The sequence below is a fragment of the Budorcas taxicolor genome, chromosome 8, assembly GCF_023091745.1.
Source record: "Budorcas taxicolor isolate Tak-1 chromosome 8, Takin1.1, whole genome shotgun sequence".
Taxonomy (NCBI): domain Eukaryota; kingdom Metazoa; phylum Chordata; class Mammalia; order Artiodactyla; family Bovidae; genus Budorcas; species Budorcas taxicolor.
Window position 1 is genome coordinate 89,169,560 of NC_068917.1, and position 16,585 is coordinate 89,186,144.

The window sequence follows — 16,585 nt, forward strand, 5'->3', positions numbered from 1 at the left end:
TATTGTATTTTATTAATAAGTAAATAAAGGTAGAAGTTGAGGGGTGAAAAAAATTTCTTCCAGTAAACGTATAAATGGGATAATCTACTTGAGATTATCAAAAATTTGAGGGAACAACATGTAGTATTTTATTCATTCAAGTACTTTGGAGCATTTGGAGTACTCCCAGAGCAGTGCTGGGAACATGGGGGAGTATTTTTAAACAGAATGTTTTTAAGAAGTGTCTTGCTTTAGGCCGATATTCTTTAGTTTGTCATTATTAGATTTTTCAAGCTTCTAACTGTAGCTTCCACCTTAAAATGCTGTAAAATTTTATGGTATTTAAGAACATTCAGTGTAAATGAATTATAGTTTTTGATATAATGTACCATATATAAAAGAATTAGTTTTAGCTTCAGTTTGGTAATCAGAGAGAGTTGGCTGATCCACTGCCTGGGTGAGGACGATTTGCAGTCAAGTTTCTGCTGCTTCTACGTGTGTCCAGCTTGAGTAATGCTATCTTCCTGGTGTTGTCAGAGGCTTGATGTGACAGTGTACATAACGCACAGTGCAGTAGTCAATATATTGTAGCTGTTCATAGTTTTTATAAGGACTAAAATTTATTAAAATTGTTTTCATAATATGAAAAACGCTGAGAGTCAGACATGACTGAGCGCCTTCACTTTCACTTTTCATTTTCACGCATTGGAGAAGGAAATGGCAACCCACTCCAGTGTTCCTGCCTGGAGAATCCCAGGGATGGCAGAGCCTGGGTGGGCTGCCATCTATGGGGTCGCACAGAGTTGGATACGACTGAAGCAGCTTAGCAGCAGGAGCAGCATTTATTCATTCTTGTTGAAGAATACAGCCTTTCACATAATTAGAGTGTTAACTTTTATTCTGAAGTAGTCATATTCAAAAGAAAAATCCTCACAAATAGTGTACTCATTTATTGGTCATTCTCTTAGCTCCCCATTCCCTAAAGTTACTCATTTTATTTACATCTTCCCTTTCTGCCCCCACAAAGGTTTCTCTTCTCTGTACATCTGTGTTCTAGTGGCATCTTGTTCATTTCCAGAAACTTAAAGCTTATGAAGGGATCTTGCATCAAATTTCTTGAAGATAGTAACTTCTCTTTTTTTCCCTTGAAAATCTTCTTATATATTCTGACATCACAGCATAGAATAGAGACTCACCATGTACTTGCTGAATTTAGTCAGCCTTTTGGAGCAGTAAATGGCAACCCACTCCAGCATTCTTGCTGGAGAATCTCATGGACAGAGGAGCCTGATGGGCCACAGTCCGTGGGGTCGCAAGAGTCAGACATGACTTACCGACTAAACCACCACCACCACCAATTAGCCTTTAGAGTGTGCTGTGTGATTCACTGATTTTTTTTTTCAAAGGTTATTGGGTTGTGAGCAGTTTCTCTGAAATTGTCTCAGACTACTCTCGTATTCACCGACAGTAGCTCTGGCTCCTGCGTTTGGTTCTTTTTCCTGTATCCTTTTTCTAATATACTAGAGGAACAGGTAATTAAGCATTATTAAAGTGATTCCGGCGGTTTGGGGGAGAATGGATACATATATATGTATGGCTGAGTCCCTTGGTTGTTCACCTGAAACTACCACAACTTTGCAAATTGGCTATACCCTAATATAAAATAAAGTTTTTATATATATATATATATATATAAAGTGATCCCCACATGCGCTGGAGGTTGCACTGATTGATTTCTGACTTTTTATTTAAATCTGTTCGGTTCAGTTCACTTCAGTCGCTCAGTCGTGTCCGACTCTTGCCACCCTGTGAACTGCAGCACGGGAACCTCCCTGTCCATCACCAACTCCCTGAGTTCACTCAAACTCATATGCATCGAGTCAGTGATGCCATCCAGCCATCTCATCCTGTGTCGTCCCCTTTTCCTCCTGCCCTCAGTCTTTCCCAGAATCAGGGTCTTTTCACATGAGTCACCTCTTCGCATGAGGTGGCCAAAGTATTAGAGTTTCAGCTTCAACATCAGTCCTTCCAATGAACACCCAGGACTAATCTGCTTTAGGATGGACTGGTTGGACCTCCTTGCAGTCCGAGGGGTTCTCAAGAGTCTTCTCAAACACCACAGTTCAAAAGCATCAATTCTTCGGTGCTCAGATTTCTTTATAGTCCAACTCTCATATCCATACATAACTACTGGAGAAACAATAGCCTTGGCTAGACTGACCTTTGTTGACAAAGTAATGTCTCTGCTTTTTAATATGCTGTCAGGGATGGTCATAACTTTCCTTCCAAGGAGTAAGTGTCGTTTAACTTCATGGCTGCAGTCACCATCTGCAGTGATTTTGGAGCCCAGAAAATTAAAGTCAGCCCCTGTTCCCACTGTTTCCCCATCTATTTGCCATGACGTGATGGGACTGGATGCCATGATCTTCATTTTCTGAATGTTGAGCTTTAAGCCAACTTTTTCCACTTTCCTGTTTCACTTTCATCAAGAGGTTCTTTAGTTCTTCTCCACTTTCTGCCATAAGGGTGTTGTCATCTGCATATCTGAGGTTATTGATATTTCTCCCGGCAATCTTGATTCCAGCTTGTGTTTCTTCCAGCCCAGTGTTTCTCATGATGTACTCTGCATAGAAGTTAAATAAGCAGGGTGACAATATACAGCCTTGACGGACTCCTTTTCCTATTTGGAACCAGTCTGTTGTTCCATGTCCAGTACTAACTGTTGCTTCCTGACCTGCATACAAATTTCTCAAGAGGCAGGTCAGGTGGTCTGGTATTCCTATCTCTTTCAGAATTTTCCACAGTTGATTGTGATCCACACAGTCAAAGGCTTTGGCATAGTCAATAAAGCAGAAATAGATGTGTTTCTGAAACTCTCTTGCTTCTTCGATGATCCAGCAGATGTTGGCAGTTTGATCTCTGGTTCCTCTGTCTTTTCTAAAACCAGCTTGAACATCTGGAAGTTCATGATTCATGTATTGCTGAAGCCTGCCTTGGAGAATTTTGAGCATTACTAGCGTGTGAGGTGAGTGTAATTGTATGGTAGTTTGAGCATTCTTTGGCATTGCCTTTCTTTGGGATTGGAATGAAAACTGACCTTTTCCAGTCCTGTGGCCACTGCTGAGTTTTCCAAATTTGCTAGCATATTGAGTGCAGTGCTTTCACAGCATCATCTTTCAGGATTTGAAATAGCTCCACTGGAATTCCATCACCTCCACTAGCTTTGTTCGTAGTGATGCTTCCTAAGGCCCACTTGACTTCACATTCCAGGATTTCTGGCTCTAGTTGAGTGATCACACCACCGTGATTATCTGGGTCGTGAAGATCTTTTTTGTACAGTTCTTCTGTGTATTCTTGCCACTTCTTAATATCTTCTGCTTTTGTTAGGTCTGTACCATTTCTGTCCTTTATCGATACCATTTTTGCATGAAATGTTCCCTTGGTATCATCTCTGGTTTTCTTGAAGAGATCTCTAGTCTTTCCCATTTTGTTGTTTTCCTCTATTTCTTTGCATTGTTCACTGAGGAAAGCTTTTTTATCTCTCTTTGCTATCCTTTGGAGCTCTGCATTCAGATGGGAATATCTTTCCTTTTTGCTTCTCTTCTTTTCACAGCTATTTGTAAGGCCTCCTCAGACAGCCATTTTGCGTTTTTGCGTTTCTTTTCCTTGGGGATGGTCTTGATCCCTGTCTCCTGTGCAATGTCACGAACCTCCGTCCATAGTTCATCAGGCACTCTGTCTATCAGATCTAGTCCGTTAAATCTATTTTTCACTTCCACTGTATAGTCAGAAGGGATGTTGTATGAGATAGCTACCTGTAAAATGATATTCCCATTATGACTGCACCTGTGCCAACTATGTCTACAGATGTAGTTCAGCTTTCTGTAATAAGTATATTAAGAAGTTGTATTAAGTGAATGTACACAAAGAAAATAATTTTGAAAAACAGCAAATGTATTTAGTGTATTTTCTCTATTAGGTAACCAAAATCATAACATTAATTGAGTTTCTGAATGATTGTTGCAATGTTTGAGAGGAAAATTTTCAGAATGTAAAAACTGTGTGTCACAGTTCAGATGCTTTCATTTAATAGAACCCCTGTGAACCTAAGTGCCTGTTTAAAGGTGGTGGCTTTGCTGTAATTCCTTCTGACTCCTGGGGCAGGGTTTTTACTAAATCAGTGATTTTAATCTTTTGGGTTAGGAGGTCTCTAAGTTCTTAAAATTTCATGCACTCAAAGTCACCTGTGGTGACTGAGAATATGTGTAATGTTATAATGGCATTCTAGTTACAGTAATATGGTTAAATGGATTTTCTCTGATTAGCCACAATGAAATCTAAATGCACAAAAATGTTTATCATAGCCATTATGACTGTAAATGTTTTTTACACGTTTTCAGATACTATGCCTTATCCACGGCATGACTCTAGGTTGGAAATCAGTGTTATGTTTCCTTTCTTATGGATTTGAACATTGCTTCTGGGTTTATGATTTGCATATATTTTTCTTAGAATACTGAGAAATACCATTTTGATAGTTAGAGTTCATTGTGAAGTACTGAGTAATTTTATCTTGTTTCTTACATGCACAGAAACAGACATACCAAAAAAACTGAAATAATTTTACTGTTTCAATGTTTGAGTCAAAATTTTAACATTATCTGTAATCAAATCATGAGAAAGACCTTTTAATTAGGCTGTTGTATTGGATATAAATGTTTAATCCTGCTCATCTGTTCATTTTCTTGTTCTTTTAGGTTCTAACACTAGGTAGCAAAGTATGTATGTATTGTTTTTATCAAAAATTTTATGAGAAATTACTGAGGCTGAGGATATTTTTTTTGTCTTGAAATTCCTGAAATAGATTATAAACAGTTCTTGGTAATTGATGTAGAACTCTAAATTGAGTGATTCACTGAATTATACTAGTATGGTTTTTTTTTTTTTTAAAGTAAAGGTACTTTTGCTTCTGCTTTTGAGTTCTAGTAAATTACGTTCTGACTAAAAACTTGGCACTAAAATTGTCAGTGTGCTTTATTGAGTGATATATTGTTCAAGTGGATGTAGATGTCATGACAGTTAGGTATGTGGAGTCCTCTGATTAATGAAGTTATCTATTCAGTATTGTTTAGGATCTCAAGTTGTTATATTTGTTAGTTTAAATGTTAGTCCCTTAGAGAGTTTGATAAGTAATGTCAAACGATATAAATTTGTATTAATTCCGTGTAAGGTTCTTTTTTGGAAATAAAAAAACCTGTGTTATAGATGTAGGAATTACTTGCAGTAAAGTGTAGCTGTTTTAAGTACATATGTCAGTTTTGACAGGTGTGTAAACCATGAGGACACTTGTGATATACAACATAAAGCTTTCTTTTTTCACTTTTAATTGAAGTGTGACTGACTTGTATCACTGTGTTAAGTCCAGGTGCACAACATAATGATTCATTCTTTCCATACGTTACAAAATGATCACTGTGATAAGTCTAGTTACCATCTGTCACCATGCAGTTATTAAATATTATTGACTGAATTCTCCATGGTATACATTTTATCCCTATGACTCATATCTTTTGTAAATTGAAGTTTATACCTCTTATTCTTCCTCATCTATTTCATTCATCTTCCTGCCCTGTCCCTTTTGGCAACCACTGGTTTGTTCTCTGTCTGTGACTTATTTTTGTTTGGTTATGTTTGTTGACTTGTTTTGTTTTATAAATTCTACATGTAAGTAAAATCTTAGAATATTTGTCTTTGTCTAACTTATTTCATTTGGCATAATGCCCTCTATGTGCATCCACGTTCTTGCAAATGGCAAGAGTTTTTTCTTTTTTGTGGCTGAGCAATAGTCTGCTGACCACATATGTGTATACACCACATTTTCTTTATCCATTCATCTATCAGTGGACACTTAGGTTGCTTCCTTATGCTGGTGATTGTAAATAATGCTGCATTGAACATATGGATGCATATACCTTTTTGAATTAGTGTTTTAGTTTTTTGTTTGGAAAGAAGAAATATACAAGTCTATGTATTTAAAAATATGAATGATGATTTCTACACTCTTTTCTTTGGAAAGATCCCAAGGAGGGAAATTGCTGGGTCATATGAGAGTTCTGTTTTTAGTTTTATGAGGAATGCCCATACTGTTTTCCATAGTGGTTGTATGAATTTGTATTCCCACCAACAGTGCACAAGGGTTCACTTTTCTCCATATTCTCATCAACACTTGTTATTTGTTTTTCTTTTTTTAATAGCCATTCTGACAGATAGGAGGTAATATTTCATTGTAATTTTTATTTATATTTCATAATGATTAGTGATTTCACCTGTCTGTGTGCCGTCTGTATATCTTCTTTGGAAAAATGGCTATTCAGGTCCTCTGCCCATTTTTTAACCAGAATATTTGTTTTTGATGCTGAATTGTATGAGTATTTTGTTTATTTTGGATATTAATCCCTTATCAGATAATATAATTTGCAAATGTGTTTTCCATTTGTTTTGTTGGTAGTTTCCATCAACGTGCAAAAGCTTTTTAGTTTGATATAGTATAATTTGTTTATATTCTCTTTTGTTTCTGTTACCTGAGGAAACATATCCAAAAAAATATTGCTAAGACCAGTGTCGAAGATCATACTGCCTGGAGTTTAAGTTTTCTCCTAGATTTCTGGTTTCAGGTCTTATATTTAGTCTTTAATTCATTTTGAGTTTATTTTTGTATATGGTGTGAGAATATAACCCAATTTGATTCTTTGATATTTGCTGTCTAGTTTTCTTTATACCATGTATTCCCCTGTTGCGTATTTTTTTCTCCTTTGTTGTAGATTATTTGCCTATTAAAGTATGGGTTTATTTCTGTGCTGTCTGTTTTGTTCCATTAATCTATTAATATTTTTGCTTTTTGGGTAGGTAACATATTATTTTGATTACTGTAACTTTATAATATAGTTTGAAATCAGAGTGTGTAATACCTCCAACTCTATTTTTCTCAAGGTTGTTTTGGCTATTTGGGGTCTTTTGTGTTTCCATACGAGTTTTAGAATTACTTGTTCTGGTTCAAATGCTGTGGGTATTTTGATAGGGGTTGCACTGAGTCTAGAGATTGCTTTGAGTAGTATGATCATCTTAACAATATTCTTCAGACCCATGAGTGCAGTGTATCTTTCCATTTGTTGGTGTTGTCTTCAGTCTCTTGCAGTTTTCTGAGTATAGATCTTTTACCTCCTTGGTAAATTTATTTCTAGATATTTTTGCTGCAATTATACATGGGATTATTTCCTAAACTTCTGTTTCTGTTAGTTTGTTGCTGGTTTATAGAAAGGAAACACATTTCAGTATACTAATTTTGTACCCTGCAACTTTACTAACTTGAGTGATGAGTTCTAATAGTTTTTTGATGGTGTCTTTAGGACTTTCTATATAGAGTATCATGTCATCTGCAAACGATGACAGTAAAGTGCTTTACATGTACTCTCCTCAGTTCATCGAACATCTTCTTAAAAAATTTTTTTTCATTTTTTATTTTTGGCCACAGTGGGTCTTTATTGGTACATGCAGGTTTTTCTCTAGTTATGGTGAGCGGGGGCTGCTTTTTCCTGTGGTGCTTGGGCTTCTCATTGCAGTGACTTCTCTTGTTGCAGGGCATGGCCTCTAGCCATGCAGGTTTAGTAGCTGAAGCTCACAGGCTCCAGAGCATGGACTCAGCAGTTGTGATGTGCAGGCTCAGTAGTTACTAGCTTGTGGGCTCTAGAGTGCAGGCTCAGTAGTTGTGTTACATGGGCTTAGTTGCTCTGTGGCATGCGGAATCTTCCTGGACCAGAGAGCAAACCCATGTCTCTTGCATTGCCAGGCAGATTCTTATTCACTGAACCTTGAAAGAAGTCCTGAACTGTGATCTTTATCTTGAACTCTTTATCAGAGAGTTTGCTTACCTGTTCACTTAATTTTTTTGGCGTTTTGTTTCTTTGAAACATATTCCCTTGTTACCTCATTTTTTCCAGTTCCCTAATTTTTATTTCTATGTATTAGGTTGATGGCAGGTGGCAGGCTACAGTCCATAGGGTTGCAGAGTTGGACACGACTGAGTGACTAAGCACTTAGGTAGATTGGTTACATTTCCCAATTTTGGATAAATAGCCTCATGTAGGCAGTGTCCTGTGGGGTCCATCAGCACACATCTCTCTGGTTACCAAAGCTATATGCTCTAGGGATGCTCCCTAAGTGGGCTGAGTGAACCGTTCGGTTGTGGTAGCGCTAACTACCATGCTGGTAAGTGGTGCTGGCCTCTGGCCAGGTTGACAGCCAGGCTCTGCCTCATGTAGAGGCTGCAGATCACTCGTGGTTAGGGCTGGGTTCTCTGCAGCTGGCTTCAGGGTCAGGTTGTCCTGGGGCTGGTGCCAGCTTCCTGATGGCTGGTGCTGTTAAAAATCATTCTTATGTACATTTGTAGTCAGCCCTTTCTCCTACTCTGACCCCCTTAAAACACTGAACTTGTTACTCTTACCATAGTTTTTCCTCTTCTAGAATGTCTTACAGAAGGGATCTTTCTGTAGGTGGCCTTTTGTGTGTGGCTTCCTTCACTTAGCATAATGCTTTGAGGCTCACCCATGATATATGGTGGTTTTCACTTTCAGTGGTTTCACTTTACTGTTGAGTATGATTTTTATTATATTGCTGAGTATTCATTTTATATGTTGAGTAGTCCATTGCATAGATATAGTATGAATTGTTTATCTGTTTAGCAGTTAATGGCCATTTGGGTTTTTCCAGTATTTTGGCTTTTAGAAATACCACTTCCATGAACAGTCACATATGAATCATTTTGTGAACGTATTTTCATTTCTCTTTTATAAATACTAAGGAGTGGAATTATTGGGTTTATAAAAACTATACATTTTGTTTTATAAGAAATTGCTACTGTTTTCTAGCCATTTTGCATTCCTGACAGCAATGTATGAGCCTTCCAGGTCTTCTGCATCCTTGCCAACACTTGATATTGTCAGTCTTGAATTTTAGACATACTAATTGGTGTGCACTTGTGTGTAATTGTGGTTTTAGATATCATTTTTCTAATGAATAATGATTTTGAGTACCTCTTCTCTTGCTTTTTTGTCACCTTTATGTGTTTTTTTGGAGAAGTGTATTTAGGTCTTTTGCCCATGTTTTAGTAAAAACTGTATTGAGTTACAGAGTTTTTAATATATTGTTGATATAAGACCTTTTGCTGATACGTGTTTTTAAAGTATTTTTTCCTACTCTTTGGCTTGTCTTTTTCTTAACAGTTTGTTTTGAAGAACACGAATTTTTCAGTTGATGTCCAGTTACTCAGTTGTTTTTTTTTTCAGTTTTGTGAACTAAGAAATCTTGTCCTACTTCAGAGTCACAGAGAGTTTCTCATGCTGTGTTTTCTTCCAGAAATTTTTTAGTTACTATGTTTTATGTTTAAGCCTATGACACATTCTTAATTTTTGTTGCAAGGTGTGAATTTAGGTAATCTGATCAAAATAAAATATGTCCTTGATGTCTGCCCTGGGTTCCTGGCACAGAGCTCCTAAAATCCTGGGGATTTCCTTCACATTATAGTAAGAGTATCTTTTCTATGTGATTAGAGGATTAGAACTCTCAGCCTCGGTTCTCCAACTTCAAGAAGGTAGAGGGGCCAAAAATTGAGTTCTGTCAGCACTGGCCAGAGATTTAATCAATTGTTCATGTAGTGAAAACTCCATAAAAACCTATAAACAATGAGGTTTGGGAGAATTTCCATGTTGGTGTGGAAATGTTGGAGGGCGAAACCTTTGTGCCCCTCCTCCCCTCTACCTTGTCTATGTATCTCTCCCATTTGGCTGTTCCTGAGTTGTGTTTTAATAATAAACTGGTAAGAATCTGCCTGCCAGTGCAGGAGATGTGGATTCAGTCCCTGGGTTGGGCAGATCCCTTGGAGAAGGAAATGGCAACTCACTCCAGTATTCTTGTCTGGGAATTCCCATGGACAGAGGAGCCTGGAGGACTATAGTTCATGGGGTTGCAAAAGAGTTGGGTATGACTTAGCATCTAAACAACAACAACAAATGTAAGCAAAGTGGCTTCTTAAGTTCTGTGAGTTTTTCTGATGAATTTTTGAATCTGATGAGGAATTTGTAGGGAACTCTTGATTTATAGGTGATTGGTAGGAAGTATAGTTAATCTCCAGTACTTACGACTGGCATGTAAAGTGAAAGCAGTTTTATGGGACTGAACCTTTAACAGTATGGTCTGTGCTGATTTAGGGAGTTAACATTAGAATTGAGTTGAATTGTTTGACATCCAGTTGGTGTCAGAGATGTAGTGAATTGGTGTACAAGTCCTCCCCTCGCCACCCCCATATCATGTCAGGAATAGGATTTGCTAGACTGACTCTAAGAACTCAAGAAATTGCTTTACTTATTATTACTGGTGGTGGCTCAGCTGGTAAAGCGTCTGCCTACAATGTGGGAGACCTGGGTTCAATTCCTGGGTTGGGAAGATCTCTTGGAGAAGGAAATGACAACCCATTCCAGTATTCTTGCCTGGAAAATCCCATGGATGGAGGAGCCATCCATGGACTGGTAGGCTACAGTCCATGGGGTTGCAAAGAGTCGGACATGACTGAGCAACTTCACTGGTTTATTATAAAGGCTACCACTCAGGAACAGCCAGAGTGGTAGAATGCATAGGGCAAGATTGGACTGGAGGGTGTTAACGAGCTTCCATGCCCTCTTGGGTATGATGCCCTCCCAACCAATTGTTTAACAGCCTAGAGGCTTTTAAACCCAACTGTTAATAGGTTTTATGGAGATTTTACTACACAGCTACAGTTGATTAAATAATTGGCCATTAGTGATTGAACTCAATGTCTGGTTCTGCTACCCTCTCCAGAGGTTGATGGGTAGGGATAAAAAGTTCTAATCTGTAATCATGACCAACCTCCATCCTAAAACTTTTAAGGGGCTTTCCAATAGTTATCTCATTAATATGAGCTCTGGCATGGTTGAGAGGGGCTCAGTATGAATAAAAATAGATAGAAAATACTTCTGTCATTCAGGAAATTCCAAGGGTTTTAAGAGCTCTGTACTAGGATCCCATGACAAAGACTGAACATGTTTTTATTATATGCTAGGGTTTTTATGTATATCCAGTTCTTTCAGCACCATTTATTGAAGGCAAACACTTTGTCCATTGCATTATCTTAGTACTTTTCTAAAAAAAAATCACTTGACCATAGGAGTGTGAGCTATACCCAGACTCTCTATGCTTTTCACTGTCTCAGTTTCTGTGTCTTGAAATTGCTTGGCTAAATTTATTCCTAAATATTACATATTTTTGATGATACTGTAAAGTGACCTTTCATAATTTAGACTCTTATACAGTTGATTTTTATATACTGACTTTGTATCTTGTAGCCATATTAAACCCACTTTTTGGTTCTAGGAATCTCTTTTTGTAGATTCTTTGGGATTGTCTCTGTAGATATTCAAATCATCTGTAAATAAAAAGAAAGTTTTACTTCTTCCTTTCCATTATGTTGACCTTTTGTTTGATTCTTATTACATCAGTTAGGACCTTCTTTACAGTGTTGAGTACAAGTGGTGAGAATGTTAGGGGGAAGGTTTTATTGCTGTTTTTTTGTTTTATTTTTCAAGTCATGAATTGTTGAATTTTATCAAATCTTTTTTTGTTTTTGCATCTGTTTTGATGATATATGATTTTTCTTTCTTTTAATATGGTGAATTGATTGATTTTCAAATATGAAGCAGCCTTGTATTCCTGGAACACATCTTTCTTGATCATGATGTATTAATGTTTTTATATATTACTGGATTTGATTTGCCAGAATTTTGTTGATGAATTTTACAGCTTCGTTCATAAGGGAAACTACTTTGTAGCTTTCTTTTCTTGTAATATTCCAGTCTGTTTTGGTGGTAAGGTGTTGCTGGTCTCATAAAATGAATTGGGAAATATTCCAATTTGTTTCTTCTGTTTTATAGGAAGAACTTGTGTATTATAGGTGTTATTTCTTTGTTGTTCAGTAAAATGCACCAGCAAATCCATCTGGTCTAAGAGTTCTCTTTTTGGGAAGATTTTTAACTATGAATTTAGTTTCTTTAGTAGATATAGGACTATTCAAGTTATCCATTTCTATTTAAATTTTGATTAATTGCGTCTTTTAAGGAAATTATCTGTTTTATCCAAGTTTCCAATTTTATTGGCATGAAATTGCTTGTAATATTCCTTTTGTTGTTGTTACTCAGTCTCCCAGTTGTGTCTGACTCTTTGCAGCCCCATGTACTGCAGCACACCAGGCCTCTGTCCTTCACCATCTCCCGAAGTTTCCCCAAGTTCATGTCCATTGCATCAATGATGCCATCCAGCCATCTGATTTCTCGGACACCCTCTTCTCCTTCTGTCCTCAGTCTTTCCCAGCATCAGGAACTTTTGCAGTGAGTCAGTTGTTCACATCAGATGACCAGAATATTGGAGTTCAGCTTCAGCACAGTCCTTCCTATGAGTATTCAGGGTTGATTTCCCTTAAGATTGACTGGTTTGATCTCCTTACTGTCCAAGGGGCTCTCAGGAGTCTTCTCCAGCACCACAGTTCAAAGGCATCAGTTCTTTGGTGCTCTGCCTTCTTTATGGTCCAGCTTTCAGAACCCTATGTGACCACTGGCAAGATCATTGCCTTGACTATATGGACCTTTGTTGGCAGAGTAATGTCTCTGTTTTTCAACATGCTGTCTAGGTTTGTTATAACTTTCCTACCAAGAAGCAAACATCTTCTGATTTCATGGCTGCAGTCACCATCTGCAGTGATTTTAGAGCCCCAAAAGAGGAAATCTGACACTACTTCCACCTTTTCCCCCTCTATTTGCCATGAAGTAATGGGGCTGGATACCATGATTGTAGTTTTTTTAATGTTTAAAGTCAGTTCTTTCACTCTCCTCCTTCACCCTCATCAAGAGGCTCTTTTAGTTCCTCCTCACTTTCTGCCTTTAGAGTGGTATCATCTGCTCATCTGAAGTTGTTGATGTTTCTGCCACCTATCTTGATTCCAGCTTGTAACTTATCCAGCCCGGCATTTCTCATGATGTGCTCAGCGTGTAAATTAAACAAACAAGGTGACAGCCCTGTCGTACTCCATGCTTAATCCTGAACCAATTAATTGTTCCATACAGGGTTCTGACTGTTGGTTCTTGACCCACATTCACGTTTCTCAGGAGACAGGTAAGACGGTTTGTTATTCCCATCTCTTTAAGAGCTTTCCACGGTTTATTATGATCCATACAGTCAAAGGCTTTGGCCTAATCGATAAAACAGACATAGATGTCTCTGGAATTCCCAAACTTTGTCTGTGATCCAGCGAATGTTGGCAGTTTACTCTCTGGTTCCTCTTCCTTTTCCAAACCCAGCGGATATCTGCAACTTCTTGGTTCGCATAATGCTAAAGCCCAGCATAAAAGATTTTAAGTATGACCTTACTAGCATGGGAGATGAGTGCAATTGTCTGATGGTTAGTGCATTCTTTAGTACTAACACTCTTGGGAATTGGCATAAGGATTGACCTTTTACAATCCTGTGGCCACTGCTGGGTCTTCCAGATTTGCTGACATAATGAATGCACCACCTTGATGGGATCATCCTTTAGGGTTTTGAATAGTTGTAATTCTTTCACATCCACTAACTTTATTAATAGCAGTGCTTCTAAGGCCCCCTCGACTTTGCTCTCCAGAATGTTTGGCTCTGGGTGGCTGGCCACACCACTGTAGAAATCTGGTTGATGTGGATCTATTTTATACCATTCTTCCATGTATTCTTTCCATCTCTTCTTGATGTCCAGCATCTACTAGGTCTCTACCATTAATGTCCTTTATTGTGTTCATCTTTGGTTAAAATGTTCCCTTGATTACTCCAGTCTTCCTGTAGTTCTTCCCCTTCTGTTGTCTTCTAGTTTTGTACACTGTTCATTGAAGAAGGCCTTCTTGTCCCTTTGTGCTGTTTTTGGAATTCTGCCTTTGATTGTGTATACTTTCCCTTTCTCCCCTTTTCTTCACTTCTCTTCTTTCTTCAGCTATTTTCAGGGTCCTCTCAGATAACCACTTTACCCTCTTGCTTTTATTTTTCTTTAGAATGGTTTTGTTCGCTGCCTCCTGTACAATATTATTCATCTGTAGTTCTTCAGGTACTTTGTCTACCAGATCTAATCCCTTGAATCTATTTGTTACCTCCACTGCAGATTCATAGGGGATCTGATTTAAGTCATACCTGGCTGGCCTAGTGTTTTTCCCCACCTTCTGTAGTTTAAGCCTGAATTTTGCTATGAGAAGCTGATGATCTGAGCCGCAGTCCACTCTAGGTCTTGTTTTTGCTGACTGTATATAGCTTCTCCATCTTTGGCCATAGTGAACGTATAATCAGTTTGATTTTGGTATTAGCTATTTGGTGATGTCCATGTGTAAATTCATCTTTTGTGTTGTTGAAAAGGGTATTTGCTATGACCAGTGCATTCTCTTGGCAGTAATCAGTTAGCCTTTGTCCTGCTTAGTTTTGTTATCCAAGGTCAAGCTTGCCTGTTACTCCAGGTGTCTCTTGACTTCCTACTTTTGCATTCTAATCTCCAGTGATGAACAGAGTATCCTTTTTTTTTTTTTGATGTTAGTTCTAGGAGGTCTTCTAGGTCTTCATAGAACTGATCAACCTCAGTTTCTTTGGCATCAGTGGTAGGAGCATAGACTTGAATTACTCTGATATTGAATTGCTTGCCTTGAAAACGAATTGAGATCATTATATCATTTTTGAGGTTGCACCCAAGTACTGCATTTTGGACTCTCTTGTTAATTATAAGGGCTACTCCATTTTCTTTTATGGGACTCTAGCCCACAGTAGTAGATATAATGGTCATCTGAATTAAATTTGCCCATTCCTGTCCATTTTAGTTCACTGATTCCTAAGATGTAGATGTTTATTCTTACTGTCTTGTGCTTGACCACATTCCAATTTACCTTGATTCTAGGAACTGGACATTCCAGGTTCCTATGCAGTGCTGTTCCTTGCAGCAGTGGATTTTACTTTCATCAGCAGACACATTCACAGCCAAGCACCGTTTCTACGTTGGGCCAGCGGCTTCATCCTTTCTGGGGCTGTTAGTAGTTGTCCTCTGCTCTTCCCAAGTAGCATATTGGACACCTTCAGGTCTTGGGGACTCATCTTTCGGTGCATGGCGTGTCCTTTTATAGATTCATGCGGTTCTCACAGCAGATGTACTGGAGTGGTTTGCCATTCTCTCCTCCAGTGGATCATGTTTTGTCAGAACTCTCCACCGTGGCCCATCTGTCTTGGGTGGCCCTACATGGCACGGCTCATAGCTTCCATCAAATTATGCAAGCCCCTTTGGCACAACAAGGCAGCAATCTGTGAAGGGTATATTCTGTTATCCTTTTAATGTCTTTTGAATCTATAGTGATGTTTCCTCCTTCATTTTTGATATTGATTATTTGTATCTTTTTTCAAAAGTGCTGGCAAAACATCTGTTACTTTTCTTGATCCTTTACTGGCTTGGTTTCACTGTTTCTTTATTTTCTGTTTTCTGTGTCATTATTATTATTTTTTTTTTATTTTCTCTGCTTTAGGTTAAATTTACTTCTCATTTTATAGCTTCTTAATGTGGAACTTCCCCGGTAAAGGCTCAGTGGTAAAGAATACACCTGCCTACAATCTCTTCAAAATTTTTCTCACTGCCTTTCTGTTTTTCTTTGTCCTCTGGGATCCCTATAACTTGAATGTTGGTGGGTTTCATATTGTCCCAAAACTCTATGAGGCTATCCTCAATTCTTTTCATTCTTTTTCCTTTATTCGGAGAAGGCAATGGCACCCACTCCAGTACTCTTGCCTGGAAAATCCCATGGACGGAGGAGCCTGGTAGGCTGCAGTCCATGGGGTTGCACAGAGTCGGACATGACTGAGCGACTTCACTTTCACTTCTCACTTTCATGCATTGGAGAAAGAAATGGCAACCCACTCCAGTGTTCTTGCCTAGAGAATCCCAGGGACGGCAGAGCCTGGTGGGCTGCGTCTGTGGGGTTGCACAGAGTCGGACACGACTGAAGTGACTTAGCAGACTTAGCTGCTCTTCAGAAGTTACTTCAACCATTCTATCCTCCAGCTCACTTACCCGTTCTTAGGCCTTAGTTTTTCAATTATTGGTTCCTTCTAGAGTATTTTCAATTTCAGTAGTTGCTGTTCACAATTCTCATGATGTACTCTTCATATAAGTTAAATAAGCAGGGTGACAATATACAGCCTTGATGTACTCCTTTCCCGATTTGGAACCAGTCTGTTGTTCCATGTCCAATTCTAACTGTTGCTTCCTGACCTGCATACAGGTTTCTCAGGAGGCAGGTCAGGTGGTCTGGTATTCCCATCTCTTTCAGAATTTTCCACAGTTTATTGTGATCCACACAGTCAAAGGCTTTGGCATAGTCAATAAAGCAGAAATGGATGTTTTTCTGGAACTCTCTTGCTTTTTCCATGATCCAGCAGATGTTGACAATTTGATCTCTGGTTCCTTTGCCTTTTCTAAATCTAGCTTGAACTTCTGAAA

The 16,585-nt window shown here is 38.4% G+C and overlaps 1 protein-coding gene across 2 annotated transcripts in view; it reads left to right on the plus strand.

The window, feature by feature from the left end:
- The window catches only part of AUH (AU RNA binding methylglutaconyl-CoA hydratase), a 193,701-nt gene that overhangs the window by 21,368 nt on the left and 155,748 nt on the right, over nucleotides 1-16,585 (plus strand). The window lies entirely within an intron of this gene.